We start from the raw sequence: 12,099 nt of genomic DNA, 5'->3' as shown, positions 1-12,099 counted from the left end.
AGAGGGGCACATAGCATCAACAGTCCATGGCACAGACCAGGTACATCAGAGGCAGCACATGAGAGGGAACAATGCAGCATCCTAACAGCAACAGGGCACTGTTCGTAACAGAGGGGAAGCAGCTAGGTAATACCGCGCGGCGTTGCTGATTAGGAAGTAAGTGAACCACCCCGTTTCTCATGCTAGAGAAAAGAGAGTAAAGTCTCTGAAAAACCTACCGCTCAGATAACCTTCGGTTTCTTAAAAACTAACCGTGCTTTATCAATCCCGTAAATTACAGCATTGTTTCCACCGAGGCGACACCGCCCCTCTCAGAGACCATGACGTGCCATTAAGCACCTACAAATGTAAATATTTGGGATTTTACTTTGACTTTCATATTAAATGTAGTGTGTGTTCACCGTCTTTGTCTTAGTTATTCACTTCTGAATGTTTGTACAGATATTTCATGTCACAATCACCTTACATGTTTTTTATCTAGCAGACACCGGACCTGAGAGCTTGCACGTACCAATATCGGGCAAAAGCACCATATAGAGTATGCATATATACATGTATATTTATCTAAACGTGCATCATGAGGGACTTACATGACCCCGATCTCCCTGAGAAAGGGGCAAGGTGTTTTTAAACTCTGGTAATTCATTTTTCTTACAGGTTCTTCAGTGAGCAATACATACGTCCGAAAGTTATCACGTATGTATTTTGAACCACGCATGTGTTTGAATCAAGCAGCGTTCACCATTGTATATACTTTTTTTCACTAATGAATCCTTAACCTTAATTAGGTTTCTAGGAGTGGTATATACAGGGCTGGTCCTTGTATTGTCCTGACGAAACGCTAGGGGTAGCGTGAAACATGTTGACCATATACAGAACCTACCCACATAGTTGGTCGGTGTACAGTATAACCCCACTTTTAACATACCAGTCTAGGAGCAAAATAAAACATTGAGGCCCACTAGCACAGCATTTTTAATTTACACACTCACCCACTCCACCCCACTACACTTTTTTTGCACCACACATAGTCCTTCACAACTATAGTGCTCCTACGTAGTTCGCAAGTCGTAGCACGCCCCTTTTCGTAGAGAACTGGGATGGCCCAAATGAAGAAGCATGTCACCGTGAGGAAACTCCGGTGAGTGAGGGGACTAAAGAAAGACATTTTTTTTTTCTTTTTCGGCTACACTTAAATATTATTTTGAAGTTAGCCACCACACGAGACAGGTCTCCGAACCCAGATTCTGGGCTCATTTCTTCATATGACTTTTTAGGAGGACGACCTGTTCTTCAGTACCTCCTTTTCCCTCTGGTTATACACGTAACAGAGCAGGTACATCTGAGGCAGCACATGAGAGGGGCCAAGTGCAACAACAGTCCATGGCACAGATCAGGTACATCAGAGGCAGCACATGAGAGGGGCCAAGTGCATCAACAGTCCATGGCAAGGCACAGAGCAGGTACATCTGAGGCAGCACATGAGAGGGGCACAGAGCATCAACAGTCCATGGCACAGATCAGGTACATCAGAGGCAGCACATGAGAGGGCACAATGCAGCATCCTAACAGCAACAGGGCACTGTTCGTAACAGAGCAGGTACATCTGAGGCACCACATGAGAGGGGCCAAGTGCAACAACAGTCAATGGCACAGAGCAGGTACATCAGAGGCAGCACATGAGAGGGGCTAAGTGCATCAACAGTCCATGGCAAGGCACAGAGCAGGTACATCTGAGGCAGCACATGAGAGGGGCACAGAGCATCAACAGTCCATGGCACAGACCAGGTATATCTGAGGCAGCACATGTGAGGGCACAATGCAGCATCATAACAGCAACAGGGCACTGTTCGTAACAGAGCAGGTACATCTGAGGCAGCACATGAGAGGGGCCAAGTGCAACAACAGTCCATGGCACAGAGCAGGTACATCAGAGGCAGCACATGAGAGGGCCACAGAGCATCAACAGTCCATGGCACAGAGCAGGGACATCAGTGGCAGCACATGAGAGGGCCAAGTGCATCAACAGTCCATGGCAAGGCACAGAGCAGGTACATATGAGGCAGCACATGAGAGGGGCCAAGTGCAACAACATGGCACAGATCAGGTACATCAGAGGCAGCACATGAGAGGGGCCAAGTGCATCAACAGTCCATGGCAAGGCACAGAGCAGGTACATCTGAGGCAGCACATGAGAGGGCACAATGCAGCATCCTAACAACAACAGGGCACTGAGCGTAACAGAGCAGGTACATCTGAGGCAGCACATGAGAGGGGCCAAGTGCAACAACAGTCAATGGCACAGAGCAGATACATCAGAGGCAGCACATGAGAGGGGCCAAGCGCATCAACATTCCATGGCAAGGCACAGAGCAGGTACATCTGAGGCAGCACATGAGAGGGGCACAGAGCATCAACAGTCCATGGCACAGACCAGGTACGTCTGAGGCAGCACATGTGAGGGCACAATGCAGCATTCTAACAGCAACAGGGCACTGTTCGTAACAGAGCAGATGCATCTGAGGCAGCACATGAGAGGGGCCAAGTGCAACAACAGTCCATGGCACAGAGCAGGTACATCAGAGGCAGCACATGAGAGGGCCACAGAGCATCAACAGTCCATGGCACAGAGCAGGGACATCAGTGGCAGCACATGAGTGGGCCAAGTGCATCAACAGTCCATGGCAAGGCACAGAGCAGGTACATATGAGGCAGCACATGAGAGGGGCCAAGTGCATCGAAATTCCATGGCACAGAGCAGGGACATCAGTGGCAGCACATGAGAGGGGCCAAGTGCATCAACAGTCCATGGCAAGGCACATAGCAGGTACATCTGATGCAGCACATGAGAGGGGCCAAGTGCATCAACAGTCCATGGCACAGAGCAGGGACATCAGTGGCAGCACATGAGAGGGGCACAGAGCATCAACAGTCCATGGCAAATATCAGGTACATCTGAGGCAGCACAAGGACTTGTGCCAAGCGACCCGTCCCATGGACATAAATAATGCAAGCGTGTTTACAATGGACTATCTACACACCAAGTAAAATGCCATGCAAGTGATGTGAACTACACCTCACAGCACTGAATCTGGTGGAGTGCTCGACCTAGTATCCTCGGACACAGTGGCAGGGTCTGATACCGGATTGTGAGACACATCCATAGCACTAGTGACTGACACATGAGCCATAGACCCAGACACACTGGCAGCACCACAAACAGGAGTGTGGGACACAACCACAGCTCTAGTGACTGACACATGAGCCATAGACCCAGACACACTGCCAGCACCAGAAACAGGAGTGTGGGACACAGCCAAAGATGTAGTGACTGACACATGAGCCATAGACCCAGACACACTGGCAGCACCAGAAACAGGAGTGTGGGACACAGCCACAGCTCTAGTGACTGACACATGAGCCATATACCCAGACACACTGCCAGCACCAGAAATAGGAGTGTGGGACACAGCCACATCTCTAGTGACTGACACATGAGCCATAAACCCAGACACACTGCCAGCACCAGAAACAGGAGTGTCGGACACAGCCAAAGATGTAGTGACTGACACATGAGCCATAGACCCAGACACACTGGCAGCACCAGAAACAGGAGTGTGGGACCCAGCCACAGCTCTAGTGACTGACACATGAGCCATAGACCCAGACACACTGCCAGGACATGACCGTGCACAGTGACCAACAAATACCATGCTAGCATCTGGGACATGAGAGTGGCGGACACACACCTTGGTAGTACCTGAAACAGGAGAGGGCACAACTGACACAGTGCTACTACATGAGGCATGACGGCAAACAACAGACACAGTGCCACTATCTGACACATGAGGGTGAACTGCAGCTGACCCACTAGGACCACTGAAATGATGAGCCACAGGGCTGTATGGGCCAGGAGGCAGGGTGGCTCTGGGAGCTGGGGACAGCTGTATTTGAGCGACATTAGGGTGGGCAGGTGTCACAGGTGTGTGTCTCCGTTTCTTTGGGATATGGAAGGGCACCCTGGACATGACTGGACTGGTAAGTGGTGTGGCCTCATCATGAACATCGCCCAACAAAGGTGGATCATGTGCTGGTGTGGGTCTGCTCTCTGGGGACGTGCTGGACCCTGCTTGACGTTTGCTATGGCCCTGCCTTCTGCCCTCTGCATCAGGTGTAATGGGGGATGCAACAACAGTGTACTCCTTCCTCTGCTTCTGCGGGGTGTGGATGGGAGTAGAGGTATAGGGGGACTCCACCGCTGACACATGTGTTTTACATTCCTTCTCCAACATCAGCCTCAGGGCATCCAGGGGTGATGTATGCCTGTCCTTGATGGTGCTAGTGTCCATGGGAGAACCCTTGTCCCTGGGAGGTGCCTTGCCTGTAGGGTGTGTCCTGTCTCTGGAATGTGCCTGAACCGTGGGCGGTGCCCTTTCCCTGGGAGTTGGCTTGTCCTTAGTAGTGTCCCAGTCCATTGTAGTGTCCCTTTCCTTTGCAGTGCACTTGTCCTTGGGAGTGTCCCTGGCCTTGGGAGGTGCCCTTCCCTTTGCAGTGGCCTTGTCCTTGGAAGTGTCCCTGGCCTTGGGAGTTGCCCTTTCATTTGCAGTGTCCTCGTCCTTGGGAGTGTCCCTGGCCTTGGGAGGTGCCCTTTCCTTTGCAGTGTCCTTGTCCTTGGGAGTGTCCCTGGCCTTGGAAGGTGCCTTTTCCATTGCAGTGTCCTTGTCCTTGGGAGTGTCCCTGGCCTTGGGAGGTGCCCTTTCCTTTGCAGTGTCCTTGTCCTTGGGAGTGTCCCTGGCCTTGGGGGGTGCCCTTTCCTTTGCAGTGTCCTTGTCCTTGGGAGTGTCCCTGGCCTTGGGAGGTGCCCTTGCTTTGGGAGTACCTTTTGAGGGGGATGTCTGTGTTACATATGAATCCCTGTCACTCAACACCCCTTGATCATCTTGTGTGTCAACTCCAGGGTAGCTGATGTCACGGTCTGTGAAAGATGTCCCTGTCCTAGGGGATGGTGTCTGTGCCCTCCATGCCCTGCCTTGCTGCCTGTGGCTGCTTCTAGTGCAATATCCCGAAAATGATCCCTGCTCAGAATTGTCACTCTCCGCTGACACATCAAGTGGTGTGGATGGGGGAACTGAAGTAGAAGCTTGTGCCTGCAAATTTTGAATGTCTGCAGACACTGTGCTGGTTAACGACTGAACTGTTCTGTGTAGACCAGCAACATCGCCATGCATCCCCTCCATGAATGTTACCACCTGCCCCAACTTCCTATCGTGGTCTAGGAATGCATTGATCATGTTGGTCTGCCCTACACACAGCTGTCGCAGTAGATCAACCGCCTCAGCACAAAGGGCATTTTGTGTCACAGGGGCAGGGGCAATGGTGCCTGCACCGAAGGCCACTCTGCTCCCCTTACTCTGGCGAGCACGAGCAGTACTTGTTGCGGTTGTTGGCAGTGTTGGCCCTGTGTGCTGTGTACCGACTGAAGGTGTAGATTGCCCACTCCCTGTGTCTACCAACAGTACTGACTAACCAACCCTGTCTGAAGATGAGGACAATGGAGTCTCCACATGTGAGTCCTCAGGGACAGTCCTGTCCCCCTCTCCGGGGCTGCTCTCTTCAGTCTCAGTCTGCGTGTGTGTGTTTCCGGATTCTAATGCATTGCCACCACTGAGCTCTGTCGTTTGTGGGTCAGTGCCCTCGGCCAAAGCTGAAAGAGAGGAAAGAGGTATACGTAAGTTCCACACTCACGTACTGAAAATGTCAAAACACAAAACACTTTGACTGCTGACCAACATGTAGCCCCCATCGTGCACAAGAACCACTCCTACCATACATCTTCATGTCAAAGAACTGGGGGTGCCTTTGAAACATGCACTTCTAACTAGCAGGGCAAGTGCATGCCGACCACCTCACATGTGTCGCCATGAGAACACAGACCTCAAGGGCATGTCCTGTGACCCTGCACTACAATCCAACTGGTGTGTCCACCTGGCTGACATGGGTGCCAACGCACACTCCGACAATGGCACCAACATGCTATTGTAGCACAAGATACACACCACGTCTGACATCAATACATGCATGCACTCACAAGTCACAGACACATTCAGTGTGATTACCGCTAGTTCGCTGCTGATCATCTCTCAAACGGGCGGACAGGTCAGGATGCGTCACAGCAACGATACGGAGCATCAGAGGGGTCATGGTGCATCGTGCAAGCCGGGATGTACGTGGAATCTGCCCCAGTGTCATCTCCACCACATTATTGCTGAGCCTGGAGATGTCGTCCCAGCGCTTGTGGCAGTGTGTGTGTCGCCTATTGCACACCCCCTCTGCCCGTACATCAAGTGCTATGGTCCTCCACACGGCCATGCGAAGGTGCAGCTTGACCTACCATGATGGGAGACAAAATGGGAAAGTCAGTGGACATATGGACAGCCACACAGATAGGAGCAACACGTATCCTGCAGCAGCCGCGCACAGTACAGCACATGTGAAGGTCCCACAGCACACCGCCAAGATTGCAGAAGCCAGGAGTCAGTGACCACCTCATGCACACCAACATGTCCCCCACTGCACTTACCACCTGTCCAGGGGCACCGTAGAGCCGGTCATAGTGGCGGAGCACACCGTCCACAAGGACATCGAGCTCCGCTGCGGTGAAGGGACGAGACCGGATCTCTCGCACTCTCGACATGGCAGGGTCCCTGACTGTGGCACAACAGCAGCAGTTGGAGGATTGGTAAGCAGCAGCAGGCAGAGGTGATGGTTTCAGGCAACAGTTGGCGGACTGGTCAGCAGCAACAGGTAGAGGTGATGGTTGCAGGTAGCAGTTGGCAGACTGGTCAGCAGCAGCAGGTAGAGGTGATGGGTGCAGGCAGCAGTTGGCGGACTGGTCAGCAGCAGCAGGTAGAGGTGATGGGTGCAGGCAGCTGTTGGCGGACTGGTCAGCAGCAGCAGGCAGAAGTGATGGGTACAGGCAGCAGTTGGCGGACTGGTCAGAAGCAGCAGGTAGAGGTGATGGGTGCAGGCAGTAGTTGGCGGACTGGTCAGAAGCAGCAGGTAGAGGTCATGGGTGCAGGCAGCAGTGGCTGGAAGCAGTGGATGTGTGCTGCAAAGATTAACACATATATAGGGCCCTGAGCTGATATCAGTGGCACATGTCTGCTGCAATTGGTTTTCCCGGACTGCCTCTTTCAAAAAGAGCCAATGACTGGTCCTGCTGTGGCGGTGCATAGCTTCCGCTATTTTTTTTAATCGCTTACGCGCCCCACGTAACCTGTTTCCATTGGCTACATGTCGAAGGACCGTCACGGTCACACATCGGCAACCGCATTTGCGCGCTACTGCGATGGTGCATCATTTGAAATTAAGCACTCACTGGTGTCGCAATGACGGAGCACGCATTCCGCGGGGGCGGGGCAGGATAACACATACATTTGAATGTGCAAGTGGGAATGGCAGTTGGAACCCCCTTACAGTCACATTGCAGCACCCACCGCACACCGCGGGCCTGGCCGCTCACCGACCGCCGGGTGCAGGTGGTGGCTGGCCGCCGGGTGCAGGCGGTGGTGAACCGCCATGTGTACAGATATCAGCCTGGCATGGGTGCCACTGGCCGCTCACCGACCGCCGGGTACAGGCGGTGGCTGACCGCCGGGAGCGGGCGGTGGTGAACAGCCATGTGTACAGATATCAGCCTAGCATGGTTGCCCCTGGCCGCTCACACACCGCCTGCACCTGCCGGTCACCCACTGCCTGCACCTGGCGGTGTGTGAGCGGCCAGGGGCAACCATGCCAGGCTGTTATCTGTACACATGGCGGTTCACCACCACCCGCACCCGGCGGTCATCCACCGCCTGCACCCGGCAGTCAGCCACCACCTGCACCCCGTGGTCAGCCACCGCCTGCACCCGGTGGTGGGTGTGCGGCAGGCCCGTCGGTCTGTGGTGGGTGCTGCTATGTGACTGTAAAGGGGGATAACAACTGCCATTTCTAGATTTCCATTCAAATGTATGTGTTAGCCTGCCCCACCCACGCGGAATGTGTGCTCCGCCATTGCGATGCCAGTGAGTGATGATTTTCAAATGATGCACCGTCTTGGTAGTGCGCACATGCTGTTTGCGGGGTGTGACCGTGATGGTCCTTGCCAACTCAGCAAATGTAATGCACTATTGCACTGTCAAGTATCAACTCATGTGTTGGGGGAAGGCGTACCCGGATGTCATGTGTCCACACAATGTATGTCTCCACACACATGTTATGTTCATAGTTGTACATGTGTGTCAGGACAGGTCCGGAAATCAACAGAATTCATTATGTCATGTCCATGGCACATGTACACGTGTATCAGTTATGTCCATTGTTGACATGTGTGGCCATACTATTGACCTAGCCAGTGTTGAACATAGGCCCGTGATGTGAGCCCAAGTTGCATCACATGTGCATGGCTGTGTGTTTACGTCTTGGTTTTGGGGTCACACGTTTCTATTGGTACACATCTACACAGTACATCATGGCTGTGTACCCACATCCAGAAGCTGTCGTGAGTGTGTGGTTTGTGTGTGCAAGTTGCATTGATGGTGGTATATATGCTTACTGGGTATGCGTATGTGTGTCGCTTGTTGTATGCCCATGCCTGTCATGTGAGGATGCAGAGCATTGTAGGTGGTGTAATGGGTGCATGATGATAATGAGGGTGTGGTCCATGTTCATGTTGTGTGTGCACATCATCGTGTGTCTGTGGCGCCACTTCTCCACACTTGGGCAATCTGTCATGTTATGTTGGCAGTCCTTTCAACATGTCTGCACGTGACCTTTGACTTTTTAGCACTACAGATGTTGTTTCAGGATGTACATTGTGTGTGTAGTCAGCTGTAGTGCCTTATATTTTGGTCACGTCACACATACAATCAGTGTCTGCTACATGTATAATTTGTATTGTGTTTGTCAAGATGTGATGGTGTGGCCCAGATGTGCGTTGTTGGTGAATTGACATCTGCTCCCATCTACTCCCACACAGGAGGGCTCCAAATGTGCATCGACCATACACTGTGCTGGAGGACATGGTTGACAAGGTGGTGATCCGCAAATTCCGGCTGGACAGACGGAGTTTGCAGGACCTTGTAGGCCAATTGTCACCTCATCTTCAGCCACGCAGGACATATCCAGGATCAATTACACCCACAGCGAAGGTGATGGCGGCACTTCACTTCTTTGCAACTGGCACTTTCCAGTACACAGTTGGACATGCCGGGGGGATGTCCCAATCCATGTTCAGCATGGTACTGCGGGATGTGCTGGATGCCATGATGTCTTACAAAGATGATTACATCCATTTCCCACGTACGGCAGAGCTGCCTGCAGTAAAGGGTGACTTCTATGCCCTGTCCCAGATCCCACACGTAGTGGGTTCCATTGATGGGACACATATTGGTCTGATTCCACCCCAGGCATGTGAAGCCGTCTATCGTAATAGGAAGCACTACCACTCTATTAATGTGCAAGTGGTGTGCCTGACTAACAACATCATCTCACATGTGTGTGCAAGGTTTCCAGGGTCCGCACATTACTCCCACATCCTGCGGAGCAGCATTGTCCCCCAACTGATGGCTGATTTGCATCAAGAACGTGCGTGGCTTGTAGGTGAGTGTGCTGTGATGACTACTGTGTTGTATGTGTGACATGCTATTAACACCAATCCTGGTAATGATGTATGTGTCTGTCATCCCCCCACCTAGGCGACTCTGCGTACCCAAACCAACCATGGCTGCTGAGCCCCCTACGGAATCCAACTACCCCAGGAGAAATGCGCTACAATGATGCCTTGGGAGGACACGTAGGGTGGTGGAACATACATTTGGACTGCTGAAGTCTAGGTTTCGCTGCCTTGATAAAACCGGAGGGGCTCTGCCATACTCACCCGGAAAAGTATGCAAAATCGTGATTGCCTGCTGCATGCTCCACAACCTGGCCTTACGCAAAAACATTGCACTGATCATGGACCCTGCAGTCCAACAGGTTGCTCCGCCTCCCATACCACCCATGTCCAGTGATGAGGATAGTGGGGAGGAAGAAGGTGTGGACCAGAGGCAACAGCTCATTGCTCACTCCTTTAGTTAAATGTGAGTAACCACCTCTTGTGCTGGTGTTCAAAGCGTGATGTATGTTAGCTGGTGATATGTGGATGTGGTGTGTGGATGGTGCCTGTACTGGTATGTTCTGTTTGCAAATGGGTGTGGGAGATGGTGTACGTCAAATGCTCCCTGATGTGTGTCCTGTGATCCTCTTAATTTGAGATGAGTGTGGTTTGTGGGATGTTGCTGTATGTTGTGGTGTGATGGTTGTGAATCCGTTTCCTGACCTGTGCTTGTTGTTGTCTCATTTTCCCTAGGTCAGTCCCACAGAGACATGATTGTCAAGAACATTGATACCTGCACCTGGTAATGACAAGTACTAAGACAAACCTTTGAATGAAACATGGAGGTCACACAGCATTGAGTGTTTACGTGGTGTTTATTTACAGGGTGTGGATTACTGTTAGTGCATATTTACAAATAGGTGTTGGTGGGAAAGTGAGAGTTGAAGGTCAAATCAGATGAAAACACTGTGGGGACACCACATTGTGTGATGTACACATAGTCCAACAGACGTGTGCCAATGCTTGGCATTGTGGTGCAGGATAGTTCGCAGAGTGAATGCCAAGCTCAAGGAAGGGTGAAGTCAGTGGCGGCCCCTCTATGAGCAGGTGGTTGGTGCATTGCCACTGCTGTGAGCTGTATCCACCCTCGGACGACCTCTCTGTCTTGGAGCCGGAGCGGTGCCAGCTGTGGGGGCAGGTTGTTGTGGTGCAACCTCCCTGTCAGTGGCCTCAGGTAATGGTGGTGGTGGTGTTGATGGCCTGTCCCTCTGGCCACTTGGGGGAGGGGGGGTGGTGTTGGTGCCCTATCCCGCTGGCCACTTGGGGGAGGGGGAGGTGGGCTTGCTGCCCTATCCCGCTGGCCACTTCGGGGAGGTGGTGTGGTGCGGGATAACCACTTCCTCCAAAGAGCTGTTTGCTGCCCCATGATGTCAACTATTTGTCCCAAATGGGTGTTCACTGACCGCAACAGCTGGCAGGTGTCTATGGAGTCTTGGTGGACACGATCGGCCTGTGCCTGCGACCACTCGTAGGAGGCTTCCACTCTGGCAATGGCATCCAGTGTCTCTGTCCCAGGATGGGCTGGGTGTTGTTCACTGCCTCGCCTTGCAGCTGCACTCCTGTTAGTGACCTAGGCCGTCACCTATGTCCTTACCCGTCCGCTCTGCCTGCTAGCCTGTGATGTTGATGGTCCATCATTGTCCGATGGGTCAGGCAGGAAATCCATGGCAAGAGTGGTGGTGGTGGTGGTAGCTGCACAGGTCACAGTGGCAATAGTTGCTGTTGGTCCAGTATTGATGGCGGTGGAGACAGGGTTGTCCTGTGAGCCTGATGGCCCTGGGAGTGTAGTTGGGCCGGCATCATCCTCCGCACCGAGGTGTCCACCGGATCGTCACCTGAGAGTCCATGCAGTGAGGTGGGCGACTGGTGCTGGCGGCTGCTGGTTTCTCCTGTCAGTTCACGGTCACCTGAGGGACAAGATTATGGAAATCATTGCTGTGGACATGACAAGTTTGTTGTTGTGACATTTCTATTTTGTAGGGCATGAGGACATGGTTTTTGGTGTCATCAAATTGGTGTGTTCCACAGTACTGGGCATTATGGTGGTTGGGAGGTGGGGAAACAATACTTGGATATGTGTGGGCCTGTCCTGCTATTGGATGGTGCCCCTGTGAAGAAGGCTACCTACATATGAATTTGCGGAGGGAGATGCAGTGGTCTGCACATGGTAGGCAGACTCCATCTTGCTATGGGACAGAACATGGTGGCCTGTTGGGAGATGTAGTGCTGGACCAACCCCCCACCCTCCCCCACACTCCACCACCCTCCCTGTGAACATGGGGGCCTGTTGGGAGTTGTAGTGCTGGACCAACCCCCCACCCTCCCCTACACTCTACCACCCTCCCTGTGAACATGGGGGCCTGTTGGGAGTTGTAGTGAAGGACTAACCCCCCCCCACACTC

This window comes from Lissotriton vulgaris, chromosome 8 (assembly GCF_964263255.1).
Source record: "Lissotriton vulgaris chromosome 8, aLisVul1.2, whole genome shotgun sequence".
Taxonomy (NCBI): domain Eukaryota; kingdom Metazoa; phylum Chordata; class Amphibia; order Caudata; family Salamandridae; genus Lissotriton; species Lissotriton vulgaris.
This window is presented reverse-complemented; position numbering follows the sequence as displayed.